At 41.2% G+C, this 12,582-nt stretch overlaps 1 protein-coding gene across 11 annotated transcripts in view; it reads right to left on the bottom strand.

Annotated features, from left to right (window-relative positions):
• Positions 1-12,582, bottom strand: part of GATAD2A (GATA zinc finger domain containing 2A) — a 113,675-nt gene that overhangs the window by 60,519 nt on the left and 40,574 nt on the right. For 7 of the 11 annotated variants that reach the window (XM_081285312.1, XM_081285315.1, XM_081285318.1 and 4 more), the window contains exon 2: positions 8,034-8,129. The exons of the other annotated variants lie outside the window; for them this stretch is intronic. The gene's annotated coding sequence lies outside the window, so the exon portion shown is untranslated. The remainder of the gene's footprint in view (positions 1-8,033; positions 8,130-12,582) is intronic. 11 annotated transcript variants of the gene reach the window in all.

Here is a 12,582-nt window from a genome sequence, read left to right as displayed (position 1 = left end):
ATGTCATGAACTATGCATTTTCACGAGGATCTATGAGGCCACAGCTAGCCCACCAGACAGATGGGATTAAGAACCTTCTCACAGCAAAGGCACTGATGCCCAGGAGTGTGACCACATGGGACAATTCACTAATAAGAACCAAGGTGGGAAGAGGAAAAGGCCTCAGACTGCTGGGGTCACATGGGCCACTACCAGCTGAACACCTTGGTTTTTTGTTTTTGGTTTTTTTTGGTTTGGTTTTTTAAATATTTATTCTTAAGTTTTAGGTGGACACAATATCTTTATTTTACATTTATGTGGTGCTTTTTGCATGCTAGGATGCACTCTATCACTGAGCCACATCCCCAGCCCACCAGGTGAACACCTTTTAAGTCAGGCCTTGTCACTGGTTGCACAATGATTAAAAATAACATAATAAAATATTGGTATGGCTTTATATTAACATACTGCTGAGAATATGCCACAGGCCTCAACTCACAAGGTGTTTTGCTAATTCACTTGTCCAAACACTGGCTTCCCTTTCCACCAAGGACCAGGATAGGCTGGGCCCCAGGCACACCCCTGGGGATTCCAATAACATTTCTTCCACCTGAGAGTGGTCCATGCCTCAGGATTCTGTGGAAGAACAGGGCAGTGGGGGTGACAGTTGACACAGGACAAAATCTAAGATTCTTGGGGCTGAGGACCTTCCCACATTGTCAGTTGAATCCCCAAATCACTACTGCTAAGCTCTATGTTTCATGAAACAAAGTATGGATATGTTTAAAATTTTCTGTAATAAAAGGTTTAAAGGGGCTGGGGATGTGGCTCAAGTGGTAGCGTGCTCACCAGCCATGCGTGAGGCACTGGGTTCGATCCTCAGCACCACATAAAGATAAATAAGTGAAATAAAGATATTGTATTCAACTACAACTAAAAAATAAATATTAAAAAAAAAAGGTTTAAAGGTTGGGTTTGACCTAAGCCTTCCCTCAGTTTAACCCAAGTTTGACTCCAGTTTCTTGACAGATCATCCAGAGCAGGGAAACTGGTATAAAGTAGGTGGTCAACTGGTATTAATTGATAATACCAGTTGACCACTTAATTTATCCACTCCTGATTGGATACAACTGCTGTGGATGCAGGATACCAATAGGGAGAAAATACTGTTGTTTGAGGGAGAACTAAGGATGGAACCTAGGGCCTCACACATGCTAGACAATTACTCTACCACTTAGTCACACCACCAGCCCTTGACACTGGTGTTTAATAAAAATAATAACAACTTACATAATGGAGTCAAAGTATTAAGTGAAGAAGCACAAGAGGTGATAAGACATGTTCTAGGTACCCAGCAGGGGAGGAAAGGGTGGCTCAGAAGCTCACCTTCTAGAAGCTGCCATCAGCATCACAGCTAGTCAGATCAAAAACTGCCCAACTTACCACAGTGCTACTTGGGAAGCTGAGGTCAAGTTCAAGACCAGCCTGAGCAACTTAGCAAGGTCCTATCTCAAAATAACTTTTAAAAGAGCTGGGGATGTATGTAGCTCAGTGATAAAGCACCCTGGGTTTAGTCTCAGTATCAAAACAAAAAACAGAGCCCAGTTCACTTCTCAGTTTCCTCACCTGCAGGAATAGCACCCACTTCATGGCTAAAACTGTCCAGGAAACCATGAAGGGTAACTTCATGTGCTGTTATTATATAAAGAAAGCAAGCTGTAGGGGCTGAGGATGTGGCTCAAGTGGTAGCGCGCTCGCCTGGCATGCGTGCGGCCCAGGTTCGATCCTCAGCACCACATACAAAGATGTTGTGTCCGCCAAAAACTAAATAAATAAATATTTTTAAAAATTTTTAAAAAAAGAAAAAAGAAAGCAAGCTGTAAAGAGAAGCTGTCTGGTGGGCCAACAGGCATCAGGCCACAGCCTCTCACTAGCACGTCTACTAAAGGTTAAAATTCTGACAAGTTCACACTCCAACTTTTGTAAACTGCCAGTTTCCCTGCTCTGGATGATCTATGTGTCAAGAAGCTAGGGTTAAACTCAACTTTTAAACCTTTTATTACAGAAAATTTCAAACATATCCATAGAAGTAGTGAGAAAAATTGCCAGCCCATGTCCACCACTCAGGTCCCATGGCCATCAGGGGACAAATCTTGTGGGTTCTATATATGCTGCTCTTTTCTCCTACTCCTCCATTAGCTTTCTTGAAGCAAATCCTTCACAATATACATTTATAAATGAAGGGTTTAATGTTGGTGTCTACATGGCAAATGTGATCACAATGATACCTTCAACAATTTAAGAGCATCCCTTAATCTTTGTTGGAGTCACACACTTGGTTGAAATTTTTTTTTTTAAGTCGTAGATGGACACAATACCTTTATTTTTATTTATTTATTTTTATGTGGTGCTGAGGATTGAACCCAGTGCTTCATGCATGCATGTTAAGTAGTAGTGCTCTACCACTGAGCCAAAGCCCCAACCCGCCTTGATTGAAATCTTTATAGCATATGTGTATGCCACACTGGAGGCACACAATCACACCCCCAACCAGCACCACTTGCTTGCAATCATGTTCAAGAAATTAGGTCATTTGTCCTGTTTCCCACAGTTGGGTTTTGTGGGTGGTGTAACTTGGCCACACTCCTGATTTCCTGTAGTCTGGTAAGGTACAACCAACACACATCTCTCTAGAAGTACATGATGCCCTCCGTGGAAATTAGTGGTCACTGAAGTTTGTTGTCTCCCTTCACATCGCATTTCAACAGGTGTCTTCAAAATTAGAAATTTTTAAAAAATATTTATTCGTAAGTTTTAGGTGAACACAATATCTTTATTTTACATTTACATGGTGCTGAGGATTGAACCCAGTGCCTCCTGCATGCTAGGCAGGCACTCTACCACTGAGGCACAAACCCAGCTCCTAAAATTAGAATTTATAGTTCCATTGTTTCAGATAATTTAACAAGAATATGTCAATAGTAATGCTGTTCATTAGTTACATGTGGTTATTTAAAGTAAAATTAAGACCTTATTTTCTCAATCACACTAATCCAGGTATTACAAATGGACCACATGTATACAGAACATCCTCCATATTCCAGAAAGTTTTATGGGACAGTGTTGCTCAACTTTGCCCTCATTTACTATATCTTGGTCTTCCATAGTTCAGTTCATAGAAAGGAGGCAGGATAAATGCTTCCTTCTAACAATTTTCTAAACAAGCTGGTTTTCTAACAACTTCTAAAGAGGACTGATGAGTTTCTTCCTTTGAGCACCAACATGAGCCTGAGGATCTTTACATTTTTATTTATAAAATTAATTAATTAATTAATTAGAAACAGGGCCTCACCATGTTGCTTGGGATGAGATAACAATAATCCTCCTGCCTCAGTCTCACAAGTAGTAGGACTACTAAACTCAAGCTTACCTGTGGACTTCTTTTTTCCCCCACTTCAGCTAGGGATCAAATTCAGGGCCTTGAAAAGGCTAGACCAAGTGCTGGTCCACCACTGAGTCACATTCCTAGCCCCCACCCATGATTGATTGATTGATTTATGTACACCTGGGATGGAACCCAGGGCTACTCTACTACTGAGCTACATCCCAGCCCTTTTTCTGAGAAAGGATCTCACTAAATTTCCCAGGTTCGCCTTGAATTTGTAATCCTCCTTCCTCAGCTTTCAAGTTAAAGGATTATAGGTATGCACCACTGTGCATGGGTTAGAATTCAATCTAATTCTATGTTTTACATAAATACTGTTATTTTGTATTTATTTATGTTTTCTTTCATGTTGAATTTTTTTATTCTTATGTGTGAGCATTACTGCTAGGTTTTGGGATACAAATCTGAAATCCCAGATACTAGGAGGTTGAGCCTGGGCAGCTTGGCAAGACCCTGTCTCAAAACAGAATTACCAAGTGGGGGAACAGGTGGCAGCGGGTGTTATAGCTTCATAGAACACTTGCTCTAGTTCACAGGCCCTAGATTTGATCCTCCAGGACACCAAAAGGGAAAAAAGTTTTCTCCTATAATATACAACAGAAATAATGTTTGTATTGTGACCCTGAAACTAAAACCATGATTCTGAAAAAAAATTTTTAAAAATTTCTGTTTGGGGCTGGAGATAGAACTCAGTAATAGAGCGCCCTTGCCTAGCATGTGTGAGGTGGGGTTCTATCCCTACACAAAAAAATAATAATACCTATTTGCCTTTAAGATATATCTCACTAAAACATTTAATGTTGTGTGAAATAAATCCTCTCTGAGAAATCAGTTAATAGCTTGAGTCATAGTTAATATATACCTAGATACAATTATTTAATTTTGTCCATGATTTTTAGGGATTTTTCTGTTGCTGCCACTACCACTTGATGAGCTTTAGTTTTATAATTAAACAAAATATACACACATAGGGCCACAAAGACACAGAAAAGTCTCTCAGAATTCTAGTGATCTCTCCACTGCTCCTCCTGGAAGTGATCATGTGATTAATTTCTAGTTTATACTTCCTTTGGGGGATATATATATATATATATATGCAATAAATATATATATATTGCAAATACACAAATGACAGTATACCCCCAACTTTTTATTAGGTTAAGTAGTAGCATGCTGCATCTCTTCTTCCTTCACCTTGCTTTTTTCCCCACTTGTCATTTCACCTAGAAATCCAGTCACCACAACATATGAAGACATCCCTCTACCTCCCTTCACTCAGGGTCTCAATTACACCCACTGATGGATTTACTCCATCAGTTACCCAGCCTGAAGGAAAGTACATCTCTGCCATCCTGTTCTGCTAGTTCCAAGTGTGGTTAATAAATAAACCTGTCACAAATATTTCTTATTTTAGACAGTGTATCTTGGGGAAACATTTCTAGAAGTGGAATTGCTGGAGCAAGGGGGTAAAACATGTGTGGTTTGGGTTCTTGTTGTTTGTTTTTGTTTTGTTTTTGTGGTGCTGGGGATTGAAACCATGGCCTTGTGCATGCAAAGCAAGCACTCTACAAACGAAGCTATATCCCCAGCCCCCCCGTATGTGGTTTTGCTAGATACTACATATCCCCTCTGAGGAGTTGGGAATCCCCAAAGCAACTGCAGAAGTGCCTGACTCCCTCCACTAGGACAGTGTGGTCACCTCTGGATGTTTTCCCAGGTGACTTTCCCGCACACATAGTTCTTATTATCAGAACGACTAAGTACTGTTCATACTTTGGTCAAGGGTCATTTGCATTATTTTTTCTGTTGAAGCATCTGCTTTTCAAGTCACACCTATACTTGAACCTAACACCCAACACAAGGTCCAACTTTTAGCACATGAGCAGTGTGTCCCTAACCAAATGAACAAAACTCTTAACAAGTGAAATTCAGGGGCAAACATCACATTCACAACCCTGAAAAGACAGTCTGTGCTCTGAAATAAACAGGAACATGTGTAGGGTATTGTGTGTGGACTATCTGTATGCTTCAGGAATGGAAGGGAGCTGCTGGACATACCACAATTATCCTTTCCCCTTCTGTGACCTGCAAGGCAGGAATAAATAAGGGTCTGGCTGACCACAGACCACAGCTTCAACTAAAAGTGGATATAGGCTAGAGAGACATGCCCAAACTTATATTCATTCTATGGAGAAAACCTAAAATCAATTTGTATGCTAAGCTGCCTTAAATACCACAACAAAAAACGCACAAATTTACAAATCTTAAAAAAAAAAAAAAAAAAAAAAAACTACCCAATGGTGGCTTTTGCCAGTTTTAACACTAAGCATCATAAGCCATGACTATTCACAAACTCTGTCCTTTCTTATTAAGTTCCTCCGTGCACTGGGCAGGGAAGAGGATGGGCCCAAAGGAAAACCTGAGATGGCCTCTAGAAGTTTCCTTCTGAGCTCCCAAACTGTTCCCAAAGATGTTCTGTCTTTGTCTTCCCAGCTCTAAAATGAAGAGGGAGGTTGCCACTATGCATTCAACCAGTACTTGAGACTCAGAACATGTGCTTATGAGTTAATAAAGGGCCAAGATCAGGCAGGGGTGCCCGTGCTTGGAGAACTTTAAGTGAGCCTCACTGCCCTCAGACAATACCTTGGGATATATAACAAGGAGCAAGCTGCAGGTGCTTTTCCCTGAACAAAGGAGGTAAACTTTATAACACAAACACTCTGAGAGGTACATGGTTTCAAGATTCTGAATCTCTGGTCCTTCTCTTCATTCTATATAATGTTAATGTCTAACACACCCAAACAATAGTGACCTGACAGCACAGCAGGATCCTCAACTATCTCTAAGTAACCAACATAGACTTCAAATCTGTCCTTGTCTCCAAAGAATCCCTAAGCAGGGTTGGGGAGACCTGAAACTGTGCATCTGCCATGGACAACAATCTGGCAGTTGCAGAAAAAATTTAACATGGAGCTAACATATGACCTAGCAATTCCACTCTTAGGAGTAGACCAACAAGAATGGAATATAGGCATTCAAACAAAAATGTGCATGATTGTTAAATGCAATACTGTTCACAACAGCCAAACAGTAGCAACAACCCAAATGTTCATCCATGAATGAATGGGAAACAAGACATAAAAATGAAGTGTTAATAGATGCTACAATGTGGATGAACCTGTAAACAGATGTGGAAACAGATATAAAAGACCATATTATGCATGATTTCATTAATATGAAATGTCCAGAACAGGAAAATTTAGAGATAGAAAGCAGATAAGTGGTTACCAGGAACTAGGGAAGGAGGTATGGGGCATGACCTCTGATAGGTATGGAGTTTCTTTGGGGGGAGATGACTAGTGTGGTGACAGTTGAACTACTCCTCAGTATATACACAGACTCATATAAAAACCTCTGAGATTATATACTTTAAATGAGTGAATGATATACTTTATGTGATATAGCATGCATGAGACCCTGAGTTCAACCCCAAGCATTGTTTAAAAAACAACAACACCAGGAGAATTTGGTTTTGTCAGAAGACCATCTTAGAAATGATTTCCTAATACCAGATCGCTTGACCATATCTTCTTGCCATAGGCAGATAAGAGCTGAAACCTCACAAAACTGACCTCAACACTTGTCATATACCACACTCAGCACAGCAGGCAAGTCAGAGAAACCAGCTCTCAACATTGAGCAGCCAATAAGACACCACCAGAGTGGGGATAAGCCCCTGGGCAAGTTACCTGCCAACTCTGGACTGTGTGCACTGCAATCTGTAAAAGCAAGCAGCTGACCCAGGAGGTGATCAAGTTGCCCACAATATTCTAAGACATCTCGGTTCTATATATATATTTTTTTAAGATAGAAGGGGGAGGGGAGAATTTTTTTAATATTTATTTTTCAGTTTTCGGTGGACACATCTTTATTTTATTTTTATATGGTGCTGAGGATCGAACCCAGCGCCCCGCGCATGCCAGGCGAGCGCATTACCGCTTGAGCCACATCCCCAGCCCAGTTCTATATTCTTTTTCAGGTAGGTGACCCTGAGCCAAAATGTTACTGCTAAGCCCTGATGGTAACAGAGAAAATCCCATGCAGGTGTCAGGATATGACCTACTGGATTTGGACTCCACTTTAAGAGTTCCTTGAAGGGAAGGCCAGATCAGCTTTCCCACAAGGCACAGGGTAGGGTGAGGGGAACAGCTCCAAGCACCAGCGCAAGGCTTCCCACTGCACAGTGATTAAGGAAAAATTCTTAAAACGTTTAGAGCAGCATTGGGAAACTACAGGAATGGCCAGAGGGCAAAGGCCATCTGGCTGGAATTACCCTCTACCTCTGATCCTCACAGAGAGTGGGACCATCCTATTTAGGACCAGGCTTCAAAAACAGTGACCAATGGGAATGTTATCTTTACCCAGAAACTCAGGGTAAGATGGAGACAGCAAAGAGTGCAATCCCACAGCAACATATCTTCCTGTCTTCTCTAGAAGGTGGCTGTCAGTTTCTGAGGCAGTGCTTACTTAAAATGCCCAAGGAGCTACTGAGGCCCACTGAACAAGTTAGAGCTTTTCATTCCACACATACCAGACCCCAAGCACTCACCTGGCCTCAGGGTATAGGAAGAGAAGCACTGGTCCTACCAGTTGGCCATGGCCACAGCTATGTCAAAAGACAACTTGCATCAATGTGCTGACCAACCTAAACCAAAGGACAAAAAAAGAAATGCTGAGTTCCCAAGGAAGGATTCTGGAATATACTGGCAATTTAAAATGTCTCCAGGACAAAATGTGCAGCTCAATGATAGAGCACTTACCTATCTACCATGCACAAGGCCCTGGGTTCCATCCCCAGCCCTATAAAAAAATAAATAAATAAACTATCTCCAACCACTGGAAAAGCATTCCATAACAGGAGCAAGCTGAAGAAATAAACTTCTATCTATTCCAAGGTATGAACCAATATGAGGACAGCCAATAAACACCAATCATTCCAGGCATTGTTTTCACCACTATAAACGGAGATGTGAAGGTGGTAAAGAGTCATGTGAAATTAAATTATTTCTACCTTTCACATACTGAATGCACAGATAAATGGTTTGAATTTTTGTTACAACAGTAGTGACATTAATAACAGAAATAATAATTGCTGTTAACCCAGCATTTAACAGATGCTTAACAGTGTGTACCTGATACTATGCTTGAACACCACATAGATCTAAATCCCCAAGACAACATTAGGGGTAGGTTACAGGATCATGCCCATTTTATAGATAAGGGATCTGATGTATATGGATTTACCAGGATCACAGAGCACACAGGTAGTAGTGCTAAGAGCTCACTCAAGAATCCTATCCAAAAGTAGCCTCTTAGGCACTGGCCCAAGAAAGTCACCCATCATTCCAGGCAGTGTTGGGTTTGTTCTCAAGAAAGATGGGAGAACAATGTGATTGGGAATGGACAGACTTCACCTCCCCAGATAGAAGCAGCCTTACCTCTAACCTCAGGGATTATATCCACAGGGTTTACAACTACCCAGGGAGGAAGGGGCTGCCTATTGTACAGACAGGAAAACTAAGGCTCAGGAACATTTAAAAGGGTAGATGGTCTGGTTCAGTGGCAGAGCATTTGCCTAGCTTGTGCAAGGTCGTGGATTCCATCCCCAGCATCAGAAGAAAAATGTTCAGGAATTCTCAAGGTCACAGAGACAGGATAGCCCCAGAGCATCCACTCCTGGTTTGTGGAGTCAGACATCCAGGGCTGTGGGCCAGAGGCTGAACCTAGTGAATTGGCCAAATCCCAGACTCCCAACAGTTAGTCCTGTTCGTTATAGCTTGACAGATAGTGTCAACATCACCTCTGTTGTCATTCTTTGCACCCATATGACTACCAGGAGCTTTCTCTGATATGAAACCTTTATTTTTAAACTGGGTTCACAGGAATTCACAGGTCATGGGCAGCAAGAAACACTCCTACAGAAAAACCTGCAAAATAAGGATGAGAGCAAATGCCAGTGAACTCTGTTGAAAGAGGAACAAAAGAACACAAGGCACCCTCCTAAAAGAGGTCCAGGGTTGACCATAGACACCAGGAGGCTAGCTTCACAAGAGAGGTACTTTCTGCCATTCTTTTTGGCTCCATTCAGTCTGGGAAACCCAAAGGTTTCTTCTATACTTAAAATGAAGCCTCTTTACTGCAGAAGTGGAAAAATCTCCAAAGCCAGAACCCATACTTGCCAAGCACCTGCTTTATTACAGGACTACTAAGGTCAAAACATACTATTCCCATCTTAGAATGCTTTGACTTTTTTCCCCAACTTTACAAGAAGCAACTTTTTCCCCAAACTTTATAGAAGCACTACCAATGCAGTAGAAAAACATAATTCTAATCTTGAATTTAGACCTTTCCTGGGGTGGTGATGTGCAGTTCAATCCTGTCTCAAAATGGAAGGTAGCAGCACACACTGCAACTCCCTATGGGTCCTTTAACAAACAGAGGAAACAACTAATACTACAGTGTGGCGTATTATCAAGGTAGGATGTTTGTTCAGTAGATTAGATAGATTCAATGCATTTTTTATTTTATTTTTATGTCACTGTGGATTGAAACCAGGGGCACTTACCACTGAGCCACATCCATCCCCTACCTTTTTATTTTGAGACAGGGTCTCACTAAATTGATGAGACTGCCTTGAAATTGTGATCCTCCTGCCTCATCCTCCTGAGTCACTGGGATTACAGGCATGCACCAACACACCTGGCTGCATTTTTTATTTTTATAATATTTCCAATTATGATGGATTTTGTCCCATTGTAAGTCAATGTCATGACTTACAATGCCCTCATATGTATACCAATGTCAACTTTGTTTCTATATACTAGCAACAACCAAAACTCAAGGTCTTAAAAAAATCAATTTACATTAGCATAAATATGTGAAATACATAAGGATAAAGAAATTATAATGAAAACTTAAATGGAGAGAAATGCTAGAATATATTGATTTCTCTCCCAAATTTATCTATAAATTCAACATAATCCCAATAAAAAAAATTCAGCAGACGTTTTTGTAGAAATGATAGGAATTTCATTGAAATTCTAAATTTTAGGTAAAGGCTGAGGGTGTAGCTTAGTGGTAAAGCATGTGCTTTAGCATGTGCAAGGCCTTGGGTTCAATCCCAAGCATGTACAGAAAGCAAGTATATAAGAATGTAAAGGACCCAGAATAATGAGAACATTGAAAAATGGACAAATTTGATAGACCCTACCTGATTTCAAGACCTACCATAAAGCTTCAATAACTAAGACTGTGATATGTACACAGAAACAAGTAGATCAACAAACAACAGATCCACTCATGTGGGAATAACTCATTTTCAACAAAGATCCAAGTACTGGGCTCTGTGCAACCACAAAACACACAAAAATCACAACATAACAGTGCACCAGGGGATATAGTGTAATATGCAAGTTTTAAGGCACCTCAGTCTTTCAAACTTCACTACAGCTTTCCCCAGTTTGTGACAAATCCATTCTTCCAGTTAACCAGACTGAAATCTAGAATTGCCCTCTTGAAATTCCCCCAATATTCATCCCATAGGCAATCCTGATGGTACTCCCATCAAATACATCTGGAATTCCAACCACTTCCCACACTACCAATGATCATGTATTCCCTTCCTGCCAGCACAAGCACTTCCAAACTCGACTAGCTTGTTCAAGTCCTTAGCTCAAAGTTCATTCAGGGGGGCTGGGGATGTAGCTCAAGCGGTAGCGCGCTCGCCTGGCATACGTGCGGCCCGGGTTCAATCCTCAGCACCACATACAAACAAAGATGTTGTGTCCACCAAATACTAAAAAATAAATATTAAAATTCTCTCTTAAAAAAAAAAAAGTTCATTCAGTACAGCTGGGCCCGATGGCGCACACCTGTAATCCCAGCAGCTTGAGAAGCTGAGGCAAGAGGATCATAAGTTCAAGGTCAGCCTCAGCAAAAGCAAGGTGCTAATCAACTCAGTGAGACCGTCTCTAAATATAAAATACAAAAGATGTGGCTCAAGCGGTAGCACGCTCGCCTGGCATGCGCGGGGCCTTGGGTTCGATCCTCAACACCAGATTAAAAAAATAAAATAAAGATATTGTGTCCACCTAAAAACTAAATATTAAAAATAAAATAAAATAAAATACAAAATAGGGCTGGAGATGTGGTTCAGTGGTGGAGTGCCCTCCAGTTCAATTCCCAGTACAACCCCCACCCCCAAAAATAAAGGTTCATTCAGCATTAAACTCTGTCCTCTCCTGATCCCGAAGGCCCACTGGGTACCTATCATCCCACCCCACCCCATCCTTGACTTCTTCCAGCCCTACTGGCCTCCTGACCATGCCCCATATCTCCCACACCAGGCACCTTTCCACTGGGCTTTTTGTTTTTTGTTTTTATGTTTTAAACAAAATCCCAGCAACTGTCATTTTAAAATCAACTCTTCCAAGGGTGCTGTGGTGTGCACCTGTAGTCCCAACTACTGGGGGGCGGGGGCTGGAAAACAGTAGGAATACTTGAACCCAGGAGCTCAAGGTCAGTCTGGACAACAAAGTAACCACATCTTAAAAAAAAAAAAAAGAAAAAAAATTATTCCTTAATCTGCATTCCAAATTGTAAAGGACCTTTAAAAATATAATTATGCAGTATATATCCAGCACTTCCATTTTTTCAGAAGAGATTGTACATTTATCTGTCCTGGAGGTAGTTGCAACTCTGCACTAAGTTGCTGTCTGGTTCAACCATCCTACCCTTCAGGTGGCTGACACTCGTGTCCCCTCAGTTGCTGTCTTTGCTCCAGTGTCTTGTGGAGGGCCAACCTGCTAACTATACTCCTACGCTGCTCCTTCTCTTTCCACACTCTATACACAACACAGCTACTGTGTCTGTGGACTTTCTCACACAATAGTGTAAATGCCACAAAGAGCAGGGCTGTCTGATGCCTGATTTTATTTCAAGCACCCAGAACTGTGACACACAACTGTGCTCAATAAATATTTAAATAAATGAGAGGGGAAGGTGTAAAACTAAAACAGAAGGACCCAATCTGAGAAGCACGTGACAGCAGCCCCTTCCATATAGTTAGTGCAAAATTCACAAAAGCACCAAGACTAAGA

This window comes from Spermophilus citellus (genome assembly GCF_964194105.1).
Source record: "Spermophilus citellus genome assembly, chromosome: 3".
Taxonomy (NCBI): domain Eukaryota; kingdom Metazoa; phylum Chordata; class Mammalia; order Rodentia; family Sciuridae; genus Spermophilus; species Spermophilus citellus.
The sequence above is the reverse complement of the archived record's forward strand: the minus strand, read 5'-3'. Positions and strand labels throughout refer to the sequence as shown.